Source organism: Phyllobates terribilis, unplaced genomic scaffold (genome assembly GCF_046119375.1).
Source record: "Phyllobates terribilis strain yellow unplaced genomic scaffold, ASM4611937v1 Scaffold_5__5_contigs__length_657084704, whole genome shotgun sequence".
Classification (NCBI taxonomy): domain Eukaryota; kingdom Metazoa; phylum Chordata; class Amphibia; order Anura; family Dendrobatidae; genus Phyllobates; species Phyllobates terribilis.
In genome coordinates, this window is record NW_027362765.1 from 148,079,279 (window position 1) to 148,105,483 (window position 26,205).

The window sequence follows — 26,205 nt, forward strand, 5'->3', positions numbered from 1 at the left end:
ATAATACACTCTCATTTTGATCATCAATGGTCCTGATCATATTTCCATATAATACACTCCCATTGTGATCATGGTCCAGATCATATCTCTATATCTAATACATTAACATTGTGATTATCATTGGTCCGGAACATACCTCCATATGATACACTCACGTTATGATCATCAATGGTCCGGCTCATACCTCTATATAATACACTCACATTGTGATCATCAATGGTCCGGTTCATAATCTATATAATACACTCACATTGTGATCATCAATCGTCCGGTTCATAATCTATATAATACACTCACGTTGTGATCATCGATGGTCCAGCTCATACCTCTATATAATACACTCACATTGTGATCATCGATGGTCCGGATCATACCTCTATATAATACACTCACATTGTGATCATCGATGGTCCGGATCATACCTCTATATAATACACTCACATTGTGATCATCGATTGTCCAGTTCATAATCTATATAATACACTCACGTTGTGATCATCGATGGTCCAGCTCATACCTCTATATAATACACTCACATTGTGATCATCGATGGTCCGGATCATACCTCTATATAATACACTCACATTGTGATCATCGATGGTCCGGATCATACGTCTATATAATACACTCACATTGTGATCATCGATGGTCCGGTTCATAATCTATATAATACACTCACGTTATGATCGTCAATGGTCCGGTTCATAATCTATATAATACACTCACATTGTGATCATCGATGGTCCAGCTCATACCTCTATATAATACACTCACATTGTGATCATCGATGGTCCGGATCATACCTCTATATAATACACTCACATTGTGATCATCGATGGTCCGGATCATACCTCTATATAATACACTCACATTGTGATCATCGATGGTCCGGATCATACCTCTATATAATACACTCACATTGTGATCATCGATGGTCCGGATCATACCTCTATATAATACACTCACATTGTGATCATCGATGGTCCGGATCATACCTCTATATAATACACTCACATTGTGATCATCGATGGTCCAGTTCATAATCTATATAATACGCTCACATTGTGATCATATATGGTCCGGATCATACCTCTATATAATACACTCACATTGTGATCATCAATGGTCCAGTTCATAATCTATATAATACACTCACATTGTGATCATCGATGGTCCGGATCATACCTCTATATAATACACTCACATTATGATCATCGATGGTCCGGATCATACCTCCATATAATACACTCACATTGTGATCATCGATGGTCCGGATCATACCTCTATATAATTCTCGGCAGGGTATACAGCAGGCACCGTATGAGCGCACACAGTTTACTGCAGGCGAGGAAGGTTTACAGATAGTGATGTTCCAGCATGCTATACTAATGACATGGTGTTGTCAGGTATCCTGAAGGCTGTGCATGCCTCCTTCTCTTCCCGGATGTTTGTGAACTCTTACAAGACAGACATTTGTTATACATGTGTGGAATTTTACGGGGAACAGCTGGGGCTTTACTTAATGGGTTCTGGTTGTGCAACCTATTGTAAATGAGATGTTACACCAGAGAGGTAGGCAGGTGAGCGATGGGATGGACTGGAAATAATTTAGCTACAACATAACCCCCAGGCATAAAACAGAAGAGCGTAGTCATGTCTGACAAATCCTGAATACTTCATTATTTTGCTACTCCTTCCATTCACCAGCCGTAACAATGGCAGCCCGCACGTGGCAGGATTTAAAAGGTCGACTCTGAATATTCCAGATCCTCGTGTGCAGTACTGTTCACATGTAAAGAAAAAGACCAAAGCTAAAACTACGGGCATGGGTCAGTGTGTGACCTTAATCTGGGCACTGCCATACTGCAGCAGTGGTGGAGGGAGGAGGTGACATTGCATTGTACTGGTGACACGTGCTTGTAGTGGTGCAGTGACCGTATACCAGTGCCCATATAATAGTCATTCTGGGACTCTGCAGTCGGTCATGGGCGGCAGTATGGGGGTTGATGCCCGTCATATTGAGTTTATTCAGGTAATAAAGACATTAGCCGCTCTGTAATTTACTCATCGACTGATTGCTGTGCAGTTGTCACTTTGTTCTGCCGCTTTTCAGTAGATCAATTTGCATCCAGGTCACAGCTCTGGTCCTGAGGCAAATCTGATCTTTGTGTTCATTCCCAAAAAATGGTCAATAAAACGTATTTGCTAGAGAAATTCACAATCGTACAGGGTAGAAAGAAATAGTTTTTTTTCAAAAAGTAAATCTGAGCATTGGCAGCTCCCTCTGGAACAGAGATCCTCTTCGTGGTTCACTATGGGAAAAGTCCTCAAAACTGGCCCAGAAGAAGATGATTGTCGATAGTAACCAACGAAATGTTCTTATTTTCATTTAGGTCCAAGAAAAACATAAGATGTGAAATTTAATTGCTGCTTTGAATAAACTTAACAATACGACTTTAAAGGGGTTGTCAGATGAAAGACCTTTACGGCATAGCTGTAGTATGTCCCATTAAATGTCTGATAGACGTGGATCCCATCTCCGGGGGTCCCCCATTCTGACCGGCATCTGACTAGCAGTGAGCGGAGAGGTGGAGGGTCATGCTTCGGCTCTTTCCATACATTGCTATTGGCGTTATGAATACAGGCAAGCAGGGACTAATGAATTTCCAAATGCCTGATCCTGAGTCCTCACCGGAGGTCAGCCTCCACTAGTGGGGTCTGTCAGCGGCTTACTCTGATGCCCTACAGAAAGCAAATGCACGCTCAGCTGAGCAGAGCGTGCATATGTAGTATGGGGAGGGGGTGGAGGTTAGAGGTGTGCTCTATAGAGTACTTATTTGGCTGAGAAGAGCACCCCTAATCTCCAGATATGTGGGCGTCCTGGTGGTGGAACCTGCATCTCTTCACATTTATGGCATATACTTTGATGGACCATAAACCTCTCAATAGGTAATACCCCTTTTCAGTTTTATTGCGGCCCTTGGATGGCCCTTGGACCAGAAAAACTTGTTCACCCCTGGTCTAGAATATGCACCATGATAAATGCTGATCAGATTAGTTGGACAGGTCCGACCACCCTATAAATGGCTGTATGTTGCCGTCTGAGCTATCAGGGCTGCGGAGTCATGAAGTCGGAGCCCATTTTGGTGCATTCGGAGTCTGTATAAAATGGACCTACTCCAACTCCTAAAATATATAATAAATTGGGTACAGTACTTCAATGCAGTTTGTGGGGAATATTTTTTCATAAGAATTTGGGAAAGTTAAGAAATGTCCTATAAATGTCTGTCCTATTCCTGATCTAAGGGTCTAGACTTTTAGCTGAGATGAATCTGTACTACAGTAAGTTTATCACTTAAACATGAGCCATGTATGAGGGAGTCGGAGTCGTGATGTCGGTGTCATGGAAATTGAGGAGTCGGAGGTTTGGCTTACTGACTCCACAGCCCTGTGTGCTATTGATGAGTAGCACCTATGCCATTTATCATGAATGACTTTCTAAGTTTCGGCAAGCACCTTAAAAAGAAAATCACAACCGATTAACCTTATCCACAGAAAAGTGCTTATGGAAATGTCACAAAAAGGCACCGGATTTGAAGGAAATAGAACTTTTTGGCCATCTGAAATGTCTATTACTTGGTATTACAGACTAACGTCTGGGCGGAATTGACATCTATGGGCATGCATGACATTGTGCTGCACCAGCTCCCCAATCTCTAAATCTTCATTAGACCAGAATCCGGTCACCATCAGTTTAACGTTCTCATCTCAAGGCCGGGAGCAATGAATTTTCCCTGCTTCCGCTGTTTATTAGATCCAGCCTCCGATTACAATTGACTGCATATTATAATTTTTTCATCTTCCTTGGAAATATTGGGTTAGTTCTGGCCTTACAGCAAGAAATCCCGATCATTTGAATCACTATTAATGTTATGAGTTTCATTGCTGAAACGGGCTGCCATAATCTCCCGCAGTGCCTAAGAGATAAATGAATGGCGATCATTTCTCTTCTCATCTGCGAGGAATCTTTCTCGTCTTGTGCTGTACTATCTTCCCTCGGCAGCTTGTGCTTCAGAGATTTGCTAGTTCTTGCTTTGTGTCTTCCTAATGCTGCAGTACATTGGCTCTTCCCTTCCATGTATACAATACTCCAGCCATGAAGACCTCTATTAAAAAAAAAAAAAAGCCCTTAGACTTCACATTTTTAATGTCCACATTTAATGTCTTCCTTTGATGTCGCAGAGAGTGAAACTAATGATCATAACTACCCTGATGATTTCTGTTCAACCTTCACAGACTTATTTTATTTTTATTTTTTTACTTAAATGCATGTAAATAATTTTTTCAACAGAGTTTCATTTAATATTTTGCCTTGGTGTTGCAATGTCTATTGCTGGCTGCAGAATGAGTTAACTGAGAATCTGTCAGTCCGCTGACTATGACATTCTGATCGGGAGTTTTGTCGTCTTTTCTGAACTCAGCTGATTTGTGACCACAGAACAAAGTTGAATGTGAAGGGAAACAAAGCCTGTAAAAGCAGAACAGTGCAAAATTAATAACAAAATTAAATTTCAAAAATTATTTTCAGTCCCAAATACATATATTTAAAGAGGTTGTCCACTACTTTATCATTGATGATCGATAAGCTGTTGTTAGTGTCAGCAGCGTCCTGCCAGAAATGCTCAATTGCGGAGCTGCTCCGTCTTCTGATAGTGGCCGCGGCCGGGTACTGCATGTCCTCCTCTATTCAAATTAATAGGAGATGGACGTGCAGTACCCAGCGCGGCCACTATTAGAAGACTGAGTAGCTCCACAATTGGGCATTTCCAGCAGACCCAAAGAACAGCTGATCGGCGGGGGCATCGGGTGTCTGACCCATCAGACATTGATGACTTATCTTAAGGGGATAGGTCATCAATGGCCACTACTTTAAGTGCAGGGAAACAAATCTTGTCCTAGAGATGGACAATCCGACTTTGGATGGATAAGAGGATTAAGATAACTTTGCCACAGTCAATGGTTTGTGCAATGTTAAGTTAGGTGTCAGATTGCACTTTTGTCCCACGATGTCCTAGTGCTGTTTTCGGCATCAAGGTATCTGTATCATCAGAGTCCTCTCTTCAGATTTTGGGACTATAATGATAACGTCGTATTTTTGTCTACATAAATCATCAACTTTCAATAAATAGGTGGTAATCGGTAGATCCATCTGGGTTCCCACTCTGAAACTCCCACCATTCACTAGAATGGGGGACTTCCATCTGTTTAAGATGGTGGCTCTGAGTCTGGAGCAGATGGACTCTGCTGTTCCATTCTAAAGCTACTAAACACATCATATGAAAGTCAACCATCTGATGTGTATGGAAGCCTACCGCCCCCCAACAGATGATTTTGGGGGGTTGGGTTGGAAGTGAAGGGTCAGCCAGTTGGAATTTTAACATCGGATTGTTTTGTTTTCTGGGGAGATAAGTTTCTACCAGTCTGGAAGAGGTTTTCAGCTCTCTCCCAGTCGAGTGCTCATGCGTAAGGGGGAGTCGGGAGTGAAAGTGGCCTGTTGAAGTCTTCGGCAGATGGCCATCTCATGTGCATGGTTAACTTTGGGCCTCCTTCAGATAATTTTTCTCGTACATAAAAACACTGACCATCAGCTTTTTTGGATCTCAGCTTCATCAGAGTTTGGTCAGTTTTTACCATCTGATTTTCACATATAAAAAAATAGATAAATGACAAAGCTTCTGTCATTTATGTTAATCATGGACCGCATACGAATCAAACACTAATACTGTCCATGATTTTCAGTGTTCTATAAACCTGTATGGGTAATTTTGATCCGTGACGCCAATCTGATCTCATACTTTGCACTGATGAGGGGCAACACCCCGAAATGTGTCTTCAAATTGAGGTTCTGGTTTGGCTTTTAGAATCACTACTTCCTATAGGAAGCATTAGCGTTAAAGTCCTCTTTTTCTCCGAAGAGGCAGTTTGCAGATCAAAAACTGACATGTCTCAGTGATTTTTTTTAGCAGACACTTAGTTCACAAGAAAACATGAACATGTGAATAACCCCATATACTATAATGGGTACATATTCTATGTATTATTATTATATATTATAGCGCCATTTATTCCATGCCGCTTTACATGTGAAAAAAAGGGGTATACATAAAAAAACGATTACAATGATCTTTAACAAAACGTGACGGCGACTGGTACAGGAGGAGAGAGGACCCTGCCCGCGAGGGCTCAAAATCTACAAGGGGTGGGTGAGGATACAGTACGTGAGGGTGGAGCCGTGGTTACTGCAGGTTGTATGCTTGTCAGAAGAGGTGGTTCAGGTTTCTTTTGAAAGATTCCACAGTAGGCGAGAGTCTGATATGTTGGGGTAGAGAGTTCCAGAGTAGGGGGGACGCACGGGAGAAATCTTGTATGCGATTGTGATAAGAGGGGAGTAGAGCAGGAGATCTTGTGAGGATCGGAGGTTGCGTGCAGGTATGTACCAGGAGACTAGGTCACAGATATATGGCGGAGACAGGTTGTGGATGGCTTTGTATGGCGTGGTTAGGGTTTTGAACTGGAGTCTCTGGGCAATGGGGAGCCAGTGAAGAGATTGACAGAGAGGAGAGGCCGGGGAATAGCGGGGGGACAGGTGGATTAGTTGGGCAGCTGAGTTTAGGATAGATTGGAGGGGTGCGAGAGTGGTAGAAGGGAGGCCACAGAGCAGGAGGTTGCAGTAGTCAAGGCGGGAGATGATGAGGGCGAGCTCTAGTGTTTTTGCAGATTCGTGGTTGAGGAATGTGCGGATCCAGGAGATATTTTTGAGTTGGAGTCGGCAGGAAGTGGAAAAGGCTTGGACATGTGGTTTGAAGGAGAGATCAGAGTCCAAGGTTACCCCAAGGCAACGAGCTTGCGGGACTGGGGAGAATGAACAGCCATTGACGTTGATAGAAAGGTAAGATGGGGGGGATGAATGAGATGGTGGAAAGATGATGAATTCTGTTTTATCCATGTTAAGTTTTAGAAATCTAGCAGAGAAGAGGGTCCAGAGAGGTAGATCTGTGTGTCATCAGCATAGAGGTGATACTGAAATCCATGAGACTCTGTGAGCTGTCCTAGGCCAAAGGTGTAGATGGAGAAGAGCAGGGGTCCTATAACTGAACCTTGGGGGACACCGTCAGATAGGGGGCGAGATGAGGAGGTGGTGTGTGAGTGGGAGACACTGAATGTCCTGTCTGTTAGGTATGAAGAGTTCCAAAATATGGCCAAGTCTGTGGTGAGAGATTAGAGAGTCTGTAGTAAGAGGGAATAGTCTACTGTGTCGAAGGCAGATGACAGGTCAAGGAGGAGGAGGACAGACTAGTGTCGTTTGGATTTGGCGGTTAGTAGGTCGTTGATGACTTTAGTAGGTCGTTAGTGACTTTAGTCAGGGCAGTTTCAGTAGACTAGTGCGGTCGGAAGCCAGATTGGAGGCGGTCCAAAGAGGGAGCAGGAGGAGAAGTGGGAGAACAATTCAAAGTGGACATGTTGTTGAAGTAGTTTTGAGGCATAGGTGACTCCCGGACATCTATTGAGGCCTTGCACTATGTGTAGACCACTGGCAACATGAAAGCTAATCAGCTGTTGTTAAATGACTTGGCTGACCACAATTCTATGCACATGCAATTGAATTTTATCGGCAGCACAGGACGGTGTGCCGCCAAATCACCGCATTCGACGAACGAGCCTAAAGGCACCCATACACATTAGACTAACGTCAGCCGAACCCGCCACAGATGATGCCTGGAAAGAGAAAGAACCAGTATGTCTGATTTTGGACCTTCAATCCTTGTGTTCTCCATTAGACAAGCCACCATCAGTGGTCAGTGGAGTCTGGCAACTGTTCTCATATAGAACACAGGAGTGACCGGCCAAGCCAAGCATTCTTGTGTATGGGGAAATCGGGAGACATACTAATTTATGCACTTAGAATTTAGTTATTTGTTTTCAAGCTGGACTACCCCTTTAATTCAAATTCTATTGCAATAAAACCGCATGGTCTACATGTGTGAACAGAGCCATGAATGCATGCAACAGGGGTCTGAGACTGACAATGTGATTGGGTTTGCAGGTGCAGAACTGATGTGGTAATTTTCTGGTGAAGTTATAGACCCCTCCTCACTTCATTAGAAGTCTCTGGGATGGGGGAGAATGTGCGAAAACACTTGGAATTAGTTTCTTGTGACACACTGGTGTGAATCAGGGGGAGGTCGGGTGTCTGTGCTGCAGTTAGCTTCACCTTAGAAAACATAGCTATGGAGGTGTCGGCAAAGGTTTTAAAGAGCATGTTCCCGAAAATAACAGCAAAGAAAGTATAGTAATACAAAAGAATGAATAGAATTTCTGACAACTTGATTGCTGACCATCTCCAGGTTCCCACAGGCATTGTCAGAAAACCGTGACAACAAAAATAAAATAAGTAAAAATTCAGTAATGACACAAACTAGGTGAGGACAGGGACTGATTGTTCTGTTCTGCTGGAGACTAGATAGGCCGGATGGTGAACAAATTCTGTACAGAATGTATCAAGTTATGCTGCAATATGGGAATGAGTGATACATAACTAGTTTGGGTGACAGCTAGACCGGTAACCACAGATCTGTAGGGTATCAAGAAGAACTGTCCCTTTTTCCTTCTGTTTTGGAACATGTGATCCACTTTTCAGCAGGAGATTCAAATTGATAAATCCAATGTTCATTTTCTCCTCGGTGAAGATCGCAACTGAAACAAATCAGTCTTTGCCTAAAACAAATTGACGTTTTCTGGCCTTTAATTAAGTGAAAGTCTTTGTTGTAACGAGATTGAACAGAAGTTTGAAATCAAAGACGCCTTACTGTTTTATTGCCCGCAGCGCTATCGATCCTCCCGACGGCCCTGCGGCTGTAATTATGCAGAATCTCTGTTCTAATGATTTGAAAATAAGTTATTTCTAGAGGCTGACCTGCCTGCGCAGACCTTGGTACAGGCTGCAGTTATTTATCCACAATCTATGTATGAAGTACCATCCATCTCAGCTCTACAGATTGACCGTTTTGGTGTGAAAAAGTTCTCCTGCTCTGATTATCTGTCATTTTATCTTATCAGCTGTGAAATACAATGTTTTAGGAATCTGCAAAGAGAATTAAAAAACTTCTGTCCTTATAAAAATTCAGGAACATCAAAGTGTTCCCATTTGTAAGTGGCAAAGTCAGAATAGACCTGTACTGCTGGAGACTAGATAGGCAGGATCGTTTGCAAAAGCAGAAAGTGATCCTCCAGAGCCTGTCCCAATACCCCTATTAATTTTTATAGTACAGTAGGATTCAGATTCCATTTATTGTCTATACCAGGGGTCTCAAACACGTGTCCTAGGACCCACATTCAGTGATTGAAATGTATTGCAGCACAGAGACCAGCTCTCTACGCCAAAATACCAATATCAGCCACCAGCCAACCATAGGCCAGCAGCTGACGACAGCGTCCTGGTGCGACCGCACATGTCATTGCTGAGCACCCCGGCTGTGGAGGAGGAAGAGGACGCTTTTTGCAGAGGGAGCGAGGTCAAGTGAGAAGATTTTTTTTTTTTATGTTCATGTAAAGAACAGCAGAATGTGGGACACTGTTACAAGAAGGGGGACAAGGAAGAGAACATCTCTATAGGATGGAACCAGGACGGGGACATTACCATAAGATGGGACCAGGAGGGGAACATTACTATAAGATGGGACCAGGAGGGGAACATTACTATAAGATGGGACCAGGAAGGGAACATTACAATAAGATGGGACCAGGAAGGGAACATTACTATAAGATGGGACCAGGATGGGCACGTTACTATAAGATGGGACCAGGATGGGAAAATTACTATAAGATGGGACCAGGAAGGGAACATTACTATAAGATGGGACCAGGACGGGCACGTTACTATAAGATGGGACCTGGAAGGGAACATTACTATAAGATGGGACCTGGAAGGGAACATTACTATAAGATGGGACCAGGAAGGGAACATTACTATAAGATGGGACCAGGACGGGCACGTTACTATAAGATGGGACCTGGAAGGGAACATTACTATAAGATGGGACCAGGATGGGAAAATTACTATAAGATGGGACCAGGATGGGAAAATTACTATAAGATGGGACCAGGAAGGGAACATTACTATAAGATGGGACCAGGATGGGAAAATTACTATAAGATGGGACCAGGATGGGAAAATTACTATAAGATGGGACCAGGATGGGAAAATTACTATAAGATGGGACCAGGAAGGGAACATTACTATAAGATGGGACCAGGAAGGGAACATTTCTATAAGATGGGACCAGGAAGGGAACATTACTATAAGATGGGACCAGGATTGGGACATTTCTATAAGGTGGAACCAGGATGGGAAGATTGCTATAAAATGGGACCAGGACGGGCACGTTACTACAAGATAGGACCAAGAAGGGAACGTTACTATAAGATGGGACCAGGAAGGGAACATTACTATAAGATGGGACCAGGAAGGGAACATTGCTATAAGATGGGACCAGGAAGGGAACATTGCTATAAGATGGGACCAGGAAGGGAACATTACTATAAGGTGGGACCAGGAAGGGAACATTACTATAAGGTGGGACCAGGAAGGGAACATTACTATAAGGTGGGTCCAGGAAGGGAACATTTCTATAAGGTGGGTCCAGGATTGGGACATTTCTATAAGGTGGGACCAGGATGGGGACATTACTACAAGATGGGACCAGGACAGGGACTTTACTATAAAATGGGACCAGGATGGGGACATTATTACAGCAAGGGGATATTATTTCAGGTTGAGGGACATTATTACAAGACAGCAATATTATTACATGATTGGGGACATTATTACAGGATGAGGGACATTACTACAGTTCAGGGACATTATTACAAGCTTGTGGATATTCCTACAGGATAAAGGACACTATTACAGGCTGAGGGACATTATTATAGGACAAGGGATATTATTTCAAGCTTGGGTATATTAATACAGGATTGGGAACATTATTATAGGACATGGAAAATTATTACAGGATTGGGGACATTATTACAGGATGGGGGCCCGAATTACTATATGGGGCTAATTGTAAAACTATATTACTGTGTTGGGACGATTGAGAGTCAAAAAAAAGCAAACCATTTAAAAAAAATGTAAAATAAAGACTGAAAAAATAATGGAATATTATTTGCCCACTAAAAATGCTGTTTTATGTAAAAATGTAAGCAAGAAGACCTGTAAACAAAAAAAGATCAAAAAGTCCTATAGAAAAATAATGGCATCACTGAAAACTTCTCCCGTAAAAAACACGGTCCTTGATATTCAAATTTTTGTGCGGCCCATTTACCCGGCTGAGTTTGAGACCCCTGCCTATACAGACCTCACAATAAGGGATTTCTATCCTTCTAATATGGTAACACATGAAATTGCAGAAAAATAATAAACATACCGTAGGCTTCTTTCCTAATGGGTTATTTTTGGCAAATAGTCTTTGAGGATGTGCTGCTGGCTATATGCTTGCTGCATGGAAGCATAATGATCTTTCTGTCCCCATACAATTTATTTCGGATCCTGTTGTATAGTTGATCGACACTTGTTATGATCAGAAATCTGCCAGTGTAAACCAAGCTTTACCATCCTTTCCCCATGCGTATGCCGAGTTGAGCATGCATGTGTTCTTGATGAAAGAGGTGAATTGGCTCCTACCAGACACCTCTGTCTTTCCTCAATCCATCATGAGAAAAAAATGATTGGGCATGTTAAAAACCACCATGTCTAACCCTTCTTTCCTCTGACTTCCGTTATTCCAGAGAATGAGGACACAACCCATACACAATACATGGTAGGCTGGACTCTAATATGTATGGGCATCTTAAAGGTTACCATACACATTAGATGAAAGTGAGCCAGACTCACTCGTTTCAGTGAGACCAGCCAACCATCTGATGTGTCTAAGGGCTAAGCATGGCTAAGCCGAGTCCTCATGTAGATGGTTGAGTTGGGAGAGATGGCCGTCAGCCAAATAGCTATCTCATGTATGGCCAGCTTAAATGTTTAGTATTGTTAGAAATTTGATATGAACTATGGTGAAGTATTTTCCTTCCAACTCCCTCGACAAGCCCCCATTCACATTAGATAGATGATCGACGAACCATGGTTCGGCTGACTGCTATCTCTCCTGTCTTTCCCATACACATGGATGCTTGGCTCAGCTGAGCGCTTCTGTGTTCTCTACGAGAAAGCCCCTGATAGACTCTTCCGGTGGAAGCTTATCTTCTGGAGAATAAAAGGATTAGCGATTGAAATTTAACATGCCAGATGTTCTCTTCCCCATCATCATCTGTCTGGAGAGTCGTCAGGCCGCCATATACATTAGACTGCTGGCTGATATTTAGTCAACTTTAAGGCCCCCATACACATTTATCTGTTATCAGAAAATGACCTATTGATAATTTTTATAATTTTTTGCTTTTTTCATATCACCATCTGTATTAAAAGCTAAAAAAAAAAACCACAGAGATCATGCAATTTTCACACTGGCCACTAGGGCCTTTTTAAACTCTAACTTGCTGTTGTTTCAGGAAATGCACATGCACATTACCAGCAATGAACGAGCCCTATCTTTTGTATTGAAGCATTTAATGAGCGAGTGCAAAGGTCATGATGAAGTGAGCTGTGACATTGTGTCGCCTGTTGTGATTGGTGGATCTTGTGTCGTCAGCTGTGTATAGAGGTATTACCTGTCATTGTAATTCTGCCTCTGCTGATAAGGAGCCTGCTGAAAACTCTTCCTAAAAGGACAGGAAGTATGAGGTTAAAATAGCCCTAGTGGCCAGTGTGACCATTGCAAAAGTTTTTTTTTATTTTCCTTAAATCTGATTTATACAATGGCTAATTTTCTGATGACACGTTCTCTTTAGGTTGCAGTAGAACACCTCCTTTGTGTTATGTGAATAACTAGTTATTCCGCATCCTAGAAATTCTTCATATCTGTGATAATAGATTTTCTGTGCACAGTTCCTTCTTGGAATGAGAATAGATCGGCTTCTCCGATATAATGCAGTCCAGCAGTGGCTTGTACTATTGCCTTGCAGCACTGGGTATGATAGCCTGTGTGTAAATCCAGCCATGTTGATGTCCTCCTTTAATTCGTGTGTTCTCCCCCCCATTCCCTATGGGTATCTCAGCCCCTCTGAACACTCACAAACATTGACATACAAATTCCAACATTACTTAATTGACTTAGTATGAAATTGACCCTTGGCCTTGTGTACGCTTCAGGTAGGAAAATTAGATTACAGGCTCCTCGGGGGCAAAGAACTAAAATCCATGTTTTCTCTGTACAATGCTGTGGAAATTATTGGTGCAATATAAATAATTCATAACAATATAATAAATACTAAGGAGTGTAGCGTGTAAAATCAGAAGACCTTATAGGAGTTAACTCTTTGGCAGGGGGAAGGGTTTATTGAGCTCAATCCAGGTCCCAAATGAAATGATTCAGACCCTTCTCGTGATTCACGACTGTTATGTGCTTAGGGATGTTCTAATCTTTCGCACGTACAATATTGTTGGCCTGGTCTTTTTATAGTCTGTTTTATGTCCGTGGTGCAGACTTTTTCACAGTGATACCTGCATGAAGACTGTAAGCTGCTCTACCATGAAAGGTTTCTGGTGCTGATCTATGACGTTTAAGGAGGATCTCCAACAATTTATTTAGGAAGTATTCCAAGAAATAGTGAAGTTTACTGAAATACTTGTTCTCTTTTGTGAATATGCCATACCTGTCTGTGAGTGTAAATTGAACAATTGCTAATAATTAGTGTTCATATAGTTCATATGTATTAGCATGAACTTTTTTGGCAGCCTAAAGACCCCTGTCGGCCAAACCTACTGATATCGATGTGTTCGGCTGACTGTCTCATGTGTATGAGGGCCCCTCCACTCTTCCCTGACAGATGATGTTCGGGGGTAGAAGGATTCAGTATGTCTGATTTTGGACGATCCGTTTGTTCTCTAAGAGACACGCCGCCATCAGAATAGTCTATCGGCTCACTTACAGAGAACGCCGGAGCAATCGGCCAGGTGAAGCATTCCGGTGTATCGGAGAATCGATGGAGATGGCTGTTGACCGAATCATAATTTGGCCAACAGCCATCTAAATTGTATGGGGAATTAAGTCCTAGGTCCTCCTCTCTAAACTGGCCACACACTTTGAAGTGTATGGAAAACATCGCTTAAGCTGGCCGATTGCTCCTGTGTTCTCTGTAAGTGAGCCATTAGCAGGCTATTCTGAATGCGGCTTATCTCTTAGAGAACAAAGGGTTCAGACATACTAGACATCATATGTTGGAGAAGAGTTGGGGGACCTCATACACATTACTGTCAGCTGAACTCCTCAATATCGGCAGGTTCGGCTGATGGGGGTCTTTAGGCTGCCAAAAAAGTATATAGCTTTCTGCTGACCGGTAGCTCTCTCGACTCAATTACATTTAAGAACTTTGCTCGAGTAAGCACTGTTGTGGTTTTATATAGTAGATCCCCCTGAAAAAGGAATCTTTATTTTTTTTCCTATCTCTTATCTCCTGGAGAACGAAACGATTGAAGCATTCCGGTGTATCGGAGAATCGAGGGAGATAGCTGTTAGCTTTTGACCGAATCATAATTTGGCCATCTAAATTTTATGGGAGGTTAAGTCTAGGTCCTCATCTCTAAACTGGCCACACACTTTGAAGTCTATGGATCTGTTAAATAGAAGTCATCGCTTAAGCTGCGTCGTTAGCAGGCTATTCTGAGGGCGGCTTATCTCTTAGAGAACAAAGGGATCAGACTTCAAAAATTAGACATACGGGATCCTTCTACCCCTGGACATCATCTGTTGGGGTAGAGTTGTGGGACCCTCATACACATTAGACTGTCATCTGTCGGGAGATAGTCAGAAGGCCCCTAATCACATTTTATGATCAACCGATCCTGCCTAAATTGTTGGGTGTTCCCAACCTTTTTCTAATACCTTTTTCTAATACTTTATTCCTCGAAGACCCAATAAATATTTCAATATACCTGAGCCTTCATTCACAGGGGAACAGTTGGACTCGATGCTCACATTCCAAGTCTGGCCCAATTAAGGTTGACATACGTATGAGATACATACAAGAAGTTTGATGGTTGAGCAACCATTGAATGAGCAATTGTCTGGTGAAGGATGCGTCTACTGGTGTAGCCACTGAAATTGAAATCCAAATTGGCCATAGCAGTCTTTCAGCTCCCCCACACCCACTGGAACACCCCCCTCAGACACTCAAAAAAATGAGATAATAAAAAAATAGATTGCATACATTTTTGAAACTTGTATCCCATAAAGGGATTCTTGGACCAGACTTTTGCCACCTAATTTGAGAGCAGCTTAATGTAAGCAAAGACAGTTTTGATAAAAATTGCTGTTTTAGCAGCAGGAGATTATCACTAGAGGAATAGTAAAGTTCTACTATGTAGACCCCTATATTCATGAGCTCTGTATAACCCCACCCACACCACTGATTTTCAACTTTCTGCCTATGCACAGTGACCACAAAATGCTGTCAATCAGTGGTGTGGGCGGGGTTATACAGAGATCAGCATTCTGAGAACTGCTAGATCTGCAGCGGAGAAAAACGATTTTTTTTTTTACTCAAAACTGCAGCAGGCAGCCCAGTAAATGACACATCGCTGAAATCGAGGTCTGTGCCCCTACATTTTGCTGCTCTCAGACGGGGTTGCAAAAATCTGGTGACAGATTCCCTTTAAACTCAATTGAGGAAAAGCCATAAAAAAATCAGTGCGAATAATTGACATTGTGAAAGTTCCGCACCGCAGGTGAATTTCTGTGTGGAACATTTCCACAGCTGGTGCTTTATTCCACTGCAGAACATCCAACGCCTTTCCGGTGCGAGTGGCAGTACCTTTATACCATAGACACAATCTCTTTCTTCATGCTGAGGTTCCCTGCTTTCTTCTAGCAGTCACAAGACTCCGTCGTCTCCTATTTTTGTTTTTTCTCCGTCCCCTTTGGGATCTTTAGGATGGTCAATTATAATATTTTTAGTAAAGCAGAAGGGTTTTTTCGGCTGCTGTTTACTTCCCCTCAGGTAGCATGTGGGTTACTAAGAAGATCTGATTAGTTCTACCAGTTGGCTATGTGTGTGTGAAAGAGTTGGCGCGCGTTTTCATGTCCTGTGTTTCCCGTCTGCTGCCCACGGGCATTTCCCATAATTCCTTTTGCATGATGAGACGAGGTTATGCAATGTACCCGCTCAGGGTTCATATATACAGCTGTTTGCACACCAATTAGTTCTTATTTTTCAGAATCTTTTGCATGCCCTGCTGGAAATCACATTAGGCCTCTATTAATGAGGAGAAATGCTATTTTTAATGAATGAATGAGAGCTTATTTAATGCTTTAAACTGATCGGAAGAAGCCCTTTCTGTGCATAAAAGTAATTATTTTAGGATAGTGGGGTTTAACGCAAAAATGACCACGGCCAGAAGCTTTTTTAATTAATTGCATTGACTTTACACTGAGTGGGATAGTGCACAATGCCAGGCTGAGAGCGGTAAAGCAATCATCTGGGCACAAGAGCATGTGCATCACTCTCGCCAGAATATATCATGGTAGACTTGTACTTTTATGAAAACGTTTGAGGTTTAATGAGAAGAATGGGTTAATTGCCGTAATTTGTATCTAAATCTTAAGCTACTGCTTTGTCTTTACCCTTTGCTTTACATCTTTACATTGCAGCTCTCCTTTGCTGTGTTTAAAAGAGAATCTTAAAAACAGGTTTTTGCTATGTAATCTGACAGCACCAGGAGTTAGGAACAGAGACCCTGATTCCAGTGATGTAACACTTAGTTTACTGGGTGCAGCATTTATTATCCTAAGTCATATTGCAAGACTCGTTAAAGGGTCGATAGTGATTTATAGGATCGCTGCTTCCACCAGGTGGTGCTGTAGAGTTCTAGTCCTCTTCCTCTCTGAAGAGGCATTTTGCATTTATTATGGTCACAGGTTTCTCTGCTGCAGATCTAGCAGAGCTCAGTTGTTGAGCTGTGTATAATTTCACGCACACCACAGCTTTCTTTGTACATTGTATAGTGACAGAGCTGCTAATCAGTAGAGGAACAGGGTGTGATTGGACTAGGGATAATCTCCTGCTGATAAAACACTGATTGTATTGGAACCGTAAAACACAGCCCAGTAAGTGACACATCACTGGAATCCGGGTCTGTGCTCCTACATTATGATGCTCTCAGATTGTAAGCGGGTTTTTGCTATGAAGATTCCCTTTAAGCACAAATAGACGGTGAATTCATGCAGATTTATATTACAGGGAAAGAGTAGTTCTATCAACCAGCAAAACAATATGGTTTCACTTTTTTTTATTTATACAAAGCAATAAATAGAATGTATAGTATGTATATTAGGCAAATGTTCACAAACAGATATTTTTTTGTCCTTTATTACACAGCAGAATAAGACTGGACTGTCATGACATGTAATTTGTTTGGCTGCTGATTATCACTTTAATCAAACTGATATAGTTGTTGATGTGTGTATATATATATATGTTTATGGGGGAGTCGATGGGGAGAATTGCTGTCAGTTGAACAATCATGCAATTCCTTCCCCCTCAACAGTATGGTTTCCTTAGATCTGCAATTTGCAAAGTCGAAAAATCCCAAAGTTCCAGTTTCCCAATCTCTGAAGATCCTCCTTGCTTCTGAATCCCTTCATCGCAGAAATCAATGGCGGTCTCGGCTACCTGGTCGCTACCGATAAATAAACTTGTGACATGTCAGGGGTTTCTATTATTTAGATGGTAGGCGCCCTTTAAATTGTGCTAATCTTCTAGATGTTCCCTGTATATACAGACAAGTCAGAGCCTGTGCCTTAATGAAGCGCGGGAAGATTACATCATAGAATTGTCAAAATTGATTTTGTGTCATCGAGCTTGTTTTCTCTTAGTAAAATGGGGATTAGGAAGGGAATGTTTTTTTTTTTTGCCTTTTTTTTAAGAGGATTCTCAGCTGAGATCTTAAAAGAAATCAGAGCTTAGAAGATGACCTCACTTTACACAAGACTCTGTTATTGATGACTTGGCTTTGAACAGGCCTGTGAGTTTGCTACTGATGGCATCGGGCCATCCATTCTTCGAGGCTCATCCGGCTTCCAGCAGCAGTGAGCAGCCGGTTGGGATAATTTTTATACATCTTGGCTGGAAGCGATGTCTCTGGCTCGCCACGTCCTTTGTGAGATCAGTTGAGTCTAAATTGGCACGAACTCCTACAATCAGGACCAAGTATACTAGAAGTTCAGAATTCGCCTGCTTCATCTCTCAGTATTGTAGTAGTACAGAATCACCGTCTCGGCCAGAAATGGCTATCGGATTGATCAGGGAGCTTACGGCTCTCCAGCAAGTCCTATCGTGGCCCTCAAGACTGTAACCCATACATCCCTTGAGAGTTAAGATTTTATTTTTAACAGAAATTCGAAATTTTACAAAGTTGTTTTAAATAAGTAGGAAATATGTAATTCTAAAATATTAGATATTTCGGGAATGGTCCAGCCAAGACGGCACCATGTTATGCCCAATGCGTAGGCGGCACATGACATTGGAGGACATGTAATGATGTTTCTGTATTCCTGATTTAAGCATTTCAGATCTGTCTGCTGAACTTATAACAATTCAATGGTTCAAATGCATTCAGCATATGGAGCAGCTCACCGCCAAGCTCCGGCTCTGTTCAATCTTCCGTTTCATCAGGTTTACGTCACTTTTGATGAGCCTGGTCTACTCGTTCCTTGTAATGTACTTGTAATTTCAGCGTTGATTTCCAATAAACATAAAGAGTGAAATCCACTGCAAAATCCGCACATTCGTGGCAAAGTCTGTGGGGCTCCTGAAATCGCTAAAGGCTGAATGCCTTTTTAGGACTTTATTTCCACTTTAACGCTCTAAATCAGGGATGTCAAACTGAAATACACAGAGGGCCAAAATTAAAAGCTTGGACAAAGTCGCAGACCAACCTTGATATTCATTAAAAAAAAGTCTACAATTGAGGACATTTTTTCCTTATCAAATAAAACGATTTATCTTTTTCATATGGAAACAAATTTAATGGGGTTGTCCCAAGAACCAAGTATATTTTAATTAATAGATCTTTAGAATTAAATAAACACATAATCACAAATGGGGCATACTGGAATAATATAATGTACTTACCCCACATAGTCCTCAATACACCATAATAGGTACGTCATTGCCTTCCATTCAGTATAATGGCCCCGCATACCTCCATACAGTATAATGGGCACTGCATTGCCTTCCATAAAGTATAATGGGCCCCACATAGCCTAACATATAATATAATGGGCCCTGCATTGCCTTCCATACATTATAATGGCCCCATATAGCCTTTCATACAGTATAATGGCCCCAAATAGTCCTCCATATAGTATAATGTGCCCATATAGTCCACCATACATTATAATGGGCTGTTCATTGCTTTCCATACAGTATAATGGACCCATACAGTCCTCCATACAGTATAATGGCCCCATATAGTTCTCCATACAGTATAATGGCCTTATATAAAATAAATAAACTCACTTCTTCCCGTTCCCGTGCTGCTCTGGTCTCGTCAGCAAACGCTCTGAACCTCTGTACTGCTGTGCACAGTGGGCTCGTTGTAGTGACGTCATCGCACCCGCTGTTCTCAGACATCAGATGAAGAGGGGAAATGATGGGAGATGGAGCGTCAGCTGATGACAACCTTCTTTCTTCATTGCTTTCATCTGTATCGGCATCCAGGAAGCCGGTGCCAGGCGGGGAAGATAGGTGGTACTGGCGTCGCTGGCCAAATACACTCACTCTGTGGGCCAGAGTTTGACATGTGTGCTCTAAACCATAAGGTCTTTTTTTCTGTCCAAAATGATCCACCAGTTAAGCGGTGCTCATTTAAAAGCCCCTTTACATGGACAAAAGGTCATTAAAGTGGTTGACCCTTTCAACAAACTTTGCTTTATATACCCTCCCCGTGTCCAGCACTGCCTCTTTGCCACTACCCTGGCTTCTGTTTGGCTGCATCGGTGATGCCACGTCAACAGTGCTGCAGCCAGTCAGTGAGCTCACCGACTTATGCTGACTATATCGACAGACCAACAGAGTACAGAGGCAGTGCTGGACCTGGGTAGGGTATGGGAAGCTCAGTTTGTTTGTTATTCTTGCACATAACAAAGCCTTGACAAAAGTTTGTTGAAAGGCAACAATACCGTTAATATGATCCTTAATTTTCCATACAGTTTGCTCATTTGTTAGCGACTGATCCGGAACTACCACCCTCATTATTATGAGCCCATGCGTACAGACCTTTTGTAGTTTTTCCCAACTATAAAGACTATAGCCTCCGTTAACTTCAGATAGCTGTCAGCTGAGTGAATATTCAGCCAGCAGGTATCTCACCCGACTGTCCCAGTCACAGGTGTTCTCGCTCTGCTGAGCGCTCCTGTGTTCTCTATGAGAGAGCTGCGGCTAGACCTCTTTGGAGGCAACTTAAGGATCGTCAATCCAAAATCGACATGCAGGATCCTTATCCACCCCAACATAATTTATCAGGAGCCCCCATGCACATTAGACTGTTGGCTGAACCTATGGATATCCACGGGTTCAGACATCATTAGTCAAATGTGATTGGGGCCTCTAGGACCCATTTAAACAGGTCACTAATAAGGAAACGAGCATTCATAGGAACGCTTGCTCCCAACTGGGCCTATCTAAAGAAGATGGCACACACTCCTTAAACAAGCGAAACACTCATTTGTCTTCGCGATAATTTTCAAGCAAGCTTAAAAATTATCGTTATTGCAAGCACGTCGTCCTGTGTAAACAGATGTGCTGCCGATAAAATAATGTTCTCATTTCTATTGTATTAATGATCGTTCTGTGCACATGAAATTGTGGTCAGCCTGTGTAAACAGGCTACTGAACGCTCTTCCATAGGCTTACGTGTTGGCCATCGGCAGCTGTTTGACAGCCGCGATCAGACCTTGCAAGCCCGGCAGAAGTGAAAAAACAACATCTCTGCCTTTACTGGCCCACAGCCCCACTATCAGTATTTGGTCAGTATGTTTTCTCAGGAGTGGGTGATAAATGCAGAATTGGTGACTTGTTTCTATTATACCTTTTCTCTGATTGTTCCTCATCTGGTTTTGGCTCCTACTCCTGAGAAAGAATACTGACCGAATACTGACCAAATACTGATCGTGGGGCCGTGGCCAAACACTAAGCATTTCCCTGTGAGTTTCTTTTTCACATGTCACCTCCAGTCTGTATTCTGAGTGCACTGCGGTGACTGAGATTTAGTAGCGCAGTAACCTATTTTTTTCGGAAGGCTTGTTTATTCAAGGCAGCATTGCCTTAGGTACGATGTGACTGTTAAAATGCTGACATGGATCACGGTCACATAACTCATACCATTCGGTGAAAAACAGTACAACTTGATTGTATCCATTATTTCTTTTAAAACAGGCTTAATTTAATTAGGGCCATGTGAAAAAAACAAAACAGTAATCTTGTCGAGCACTCAATCTTTAAATTTCCATGTTAAAAAAAAGAGCTTTATTGATCCATTAAAAAGATCCGAAAACCCCTCAAATTTAAAAACTGGACATCCTAATAAAAATCCTACGCGTTTCGAACCTACAAATATCTACGGTTCTTGGTTATGGCCAGCGGGGATTACAGCAAATAACATACGTCTAATAATGCATAACATGAATATATACCGTAACACAGGATAGAAATCAAGTACAATAACCATGAATGGTGCATTGAGGTCCATCTTGGCCCAATATCGGTCACCAATTGACTATATACGTGCCAATCTTGGCTCGTTAGTGAACACCAATTGCCTGTATATGTGTGGATCACCGCTCGCTTAATGGCACACATTATCGGGGTGATTTGATGGTTTTCGCCCGACGAAAGAGCATTTTTAATATTCGCGAACACAGACCGATAATTGGGCACTTCTTAAATTACTTGGGTCCCTGTAGCAATTTAAGGAGCCCCAGCTGCAGAGAAGATGCTGAAACTGATGGGTTAATAGAAAAACGAAAGTGTCTACACCTCCTCCTGTCCCCTCCACCCCCCTGCGGAGGAGGCACTGTGTGTCTGCAGCTGTAAGGCTGGTGCGTAGATACCTGTGCATCTGCTTCAGTGCACACACTGCAGTATGAGGCTGGCACCAAATGTGCTGCTCTGTCTTTCTCCTCCTCCGGCGTCCTTCATGAGCCCAGCAGAATGGTGCAGAGCTCCCGTCCGTTTGTACTGAGGTGAGAACCTACTTTTTCTCGTTCGTCTTCTCGTCTTTATGTATGAATAGATTTGAGGTGTATGTAAAATTCGACTTCACCTGCCGACCTCCAGGTGCTTTCCAGTTTGGAAATGATGATGGTGCAGCCATGAAATTGTACATAAAATAATCTCTTCTCCGGAGAAGATACATTACGATATGTTATCATTGCCCACTGGAATACTGTCTGTGGGTTGAATAGCGTTCCACACCTGATTCCGGTCATCCCATAAGAATTCCCCATTAGCTGATGTGCCCCCTTGAGTTTTTGGCACACAGTCTCTTATGGACGTTGTGTATGAAGAATTTTTGCCAGGGATTGGAAATAGGACGCCTTGTTTCGCTTGGTGATTTGTTCCCTCTGGGGGGTCTGATAAGGTGTCTTCCATGGTCTGAGAATGACTCTTACCTCTGCATACAATAGCGCAGACTCGGCACAGTCTGGGTGTCCCCTTGAATCTTGCTGATTCACTAGTCTTTGTATCATTGGTCACCTGTCTGGAAAAAAATCTGTTGTCTGCCTCCTTTTTCAGCATGAAACGATTTGCTCTGTTAGGGTTTATGTAGATAGTGCGGTTAAGGTACAATTACACCGGACCCTGAAAAATGCTTACGGTTTTGCCACAAATTTCAGGGCGGTTGGCATTTTTGTAGTGCAAATATGTAAATCAAATGCGTTTCAGCTGTAAAAACTGCAACCACATCGAAAACCATTGTGTTAGGTGGTATGAGTCTCACCTCGGTCACATCGTCTGGAGAAATACCTATATGGTCTCTGCCATAGTGGAACAGCGGACAACCCAACGGCCCATGTTCATATGCCCCAGTACATATCCAGTGAAGGTGGATGATCTGTAAATTTCATTGATTTCCGGTGCAGTGTTCAGATTTAACATTTGAAATAATTGGCATTTTGGGGTTAATAGCGTTAGATCAGGACATATATGTTTGAGCTCTTGGCGCTATGTTCAGAAATCGTGAAAATTAATGAGCAGTCTCTTACCTTATATCGAATGAAGGGTTTAATAGGTGCATATCATAGTCAGAGCCACTGATTAAAGGGTTATTCCCAAATTTTAGATGTTATCACAAATCCATATGACCGACTACCGGAACCCCCACCGATCCCGAGAAATTCCATTCAGATGAGATATTGGTTGATCGGCGCTGGGACCCTCACTATCCACAATTGAATGGAGCGTTTGACATGTGCACCAGCACACCTTTAATTTTCTATATGACTTCCAGAGATAGATAGGCTGACCATCCCAATGGAAATTAATATGGCAGCTACTTTTTTTTTCTTTCCCACATATTGTTCTTACTCATTATATGTAGTCTAGTAGTGTAATTTGTTTGTTTATATGACAAGCAACCCATTGCATGACAGGGGGTCAGTCTCTGACTTCCTCTGCCTACAGGATGACATCATCACCTCTCAAACCTATGCCAGCCACTATCAGATCCCTTCCTAACTTCTTCTGCCTTGCTTGTTAATCTGATTATCCTCCATGCAGCTGAAGATATTATTTCTGCTTTAGATGAGCAGTGATATAGTAGCTGAATTCATACTTTACAACTGCAGTTATAAAACTTCCCTACTCATCTAGATCTAGATCCGTTACGGTTTACAGAATCGTATTTCTGTGAGAAGCAGCTTCACACAGCTAAAACCTGTCAGGGAGAAACTTCTCACCAGCAGGAGGCAGGGGAGACAGGCAGAAGCTGCATCCTATAAAATATACTGAGACGCTGAAGCATAAGAAAGACAACAGTTTTTATGTCACTGGTCTATCACTGCTGAAGCTAAATATGTCATGGGAAATGTGTGCATTAGGGTAACCATATCAGAGGCATTGAAGAACATTGTCAGACCCTTCTTCCCTCAACATCTGCTACCGATAAACCTATAGATAGTCAGCTGGTCCTGCCAAAATTGGCGGTTTTAGCGAACATTCATCTATAATCTATGGTATGTTAAGACGCTCTGAGGGGGAAAAATTATTCATCATCCTGCAAAACATGCCGCATACCTTATTTTCTTATTAACGGGGATTAAATCAAGAGGGATTTACCCTTGTTTTACTGAAATGTAGATTGTTTCCGCATAATCTCTCTCGAAAACTCATCTTTACTGGTGCGTAGAATAATAATTATTTTTTTTACAATCTCTGCTGATTTAGAAAGATGATGCATTTTGTAAACCTATGAATACTATACAAGAATGAGGATCTACAAAGTGCTGTCAGACCAGAACTCTTGTCACGTATAATATGTGAATCTTTGGGTAAATAAATGTGTTCCTTACTAGATCTAAATGCAGGTGAAAATAAAAAATCATGCCCACCCTTAATATTAAAAAAAATTCTGTTATTTTATCTTGTACTGATTCAGAATCACATGATGACTTCTACTCCATTCAGATCTAAAGTCCGAATTCTGCTGACTTCTTGTTTAGGGCAAGGCTTTGTGGGAGTTTAAATGTCAACAGATTTCAAAGTCTGCGCTAGGAGTCCTGTCGACATTCAACAATCTATTCCTTTAGAGAAAATTGCATACATTTCTTAAAAATACATTACTTAAAGGGGTTGTCCACTACTTTCACATTGATGGATAGGGCAGGATACGGCATCAATGTATGATCGGCCGGGGTCTGGCACCCGGCATCCCTGCCGATCAACTGTTATCGGTGCCGGTGGCAGCCGGAAATGCTTACCTGCGGTGCTTGGCCGTCCATCTGTAGTGGCCGCTGCGGGGTACTACACATCCGCTTCCCATTGAATTGAGTAGGAGGCGGATGTGCAGTAACAAGCGCTGGCCACTGCAACTTGACGGCCAAGGAACGCAGGTAAGCACTTGCGGCCACCGGAACCAATAACAGCTGATCTGCGGGGGTGCTGCGTGCGGGACCCGGCTGATCATACATTGATGCCCTATCCTATGGATAGGGCATCAATGTGAAAGTAGTGGACAACCCCTTTAAAAACAAGCACCTTTTAAAATTGAATTTGACTCTGTGAACAGCCTATTCGCCATTGGTTCATCGTCAGCTGCTCAAGGCGAAATATAGTATATTCCTGCTGGCTATGGATGTAGTGCCATCAGACCAGGAGACCCCCACCTATAACTTTATCACTTAAAAGTTCTTCTATTGGGGGGGGAGTTTATCAAGGGTTTTGCATTGATGTTTTAGGGTCAAATAATTGCAAACATTTTGTCACATGCTGTTTTTTTTTTTTTTGCGTAAGAAGATGGCTTTTTGCTATTTTACATGACTCTTGCCATTTAAAAAAAAAAAAAAACTGGATGAAAATTCCTCATGCTGGCTAATGTTGGGATGTTAAGAGAGTGGTGCAAAAGAGTTAACAGATTGTTGCCTTTCACAAAAAAAGATACAAGTTCAAAGTGAAACAAGACTGCAATTTTTTGGCCTATGGAGGAGAAAGAATGATGCATATGCTGAAAAGAACAAGAAAAAATATGGATGGCGGTGGCTTGGTGATGCCTTCAGTGATGCATGGTGGTGGCTTGATGATGCCTTCAATGATGCGTAGTGGTGGCTCGGTGATGCCTTCAGTGATGCATGGTGGTGTCTCGGTGATGCCTTCAGTGATGCATGGTGGTGGCTTGTTGACAACTTCAGTGATTTGTGATGTGGTGGCTCCATGAAGCCTTCAGTGAAGCATGGTGGTGGCTCGATGATGCCTTCAGTGACGCATGGTGGTGGCTCGATGATGCCTTCAGTGACACATGATGGTGGTTTGGGGATGTCTTCAGTGACG

At 42.3% G+C, this 26,205-nt stretch overlaps 1 protein-coding gene across 8 annotated transcripts in view; it reads left to right on the forward strand.

Moving 5' to 3' along the window:
* Positions 1–26,205, forward strand: part of TANC2 (tetratricopeptide repeat, ankyrin repeat and coiled-coil containing 2) — a 483,567-nt gene that overhangs the window by 266,196 nt on the left and 191,166 nt on the right. Inside the window, exon 1 of one of the 8 annotated variants that reach the window (XM_073683155.1) lies at positions 22,265–22,403. The exons of the other annotated variants lie outside the window; for them this stretch is intronic. The gene's annotated coding sequence lies outside the window, so the exon portion shown is untranslated. Of the gene's footprint in view, positions 1–22,264; positions 22,404–26,205 lie in introns of those variants that run through there. 8 annotated transcript variants of the gene reach the window in all.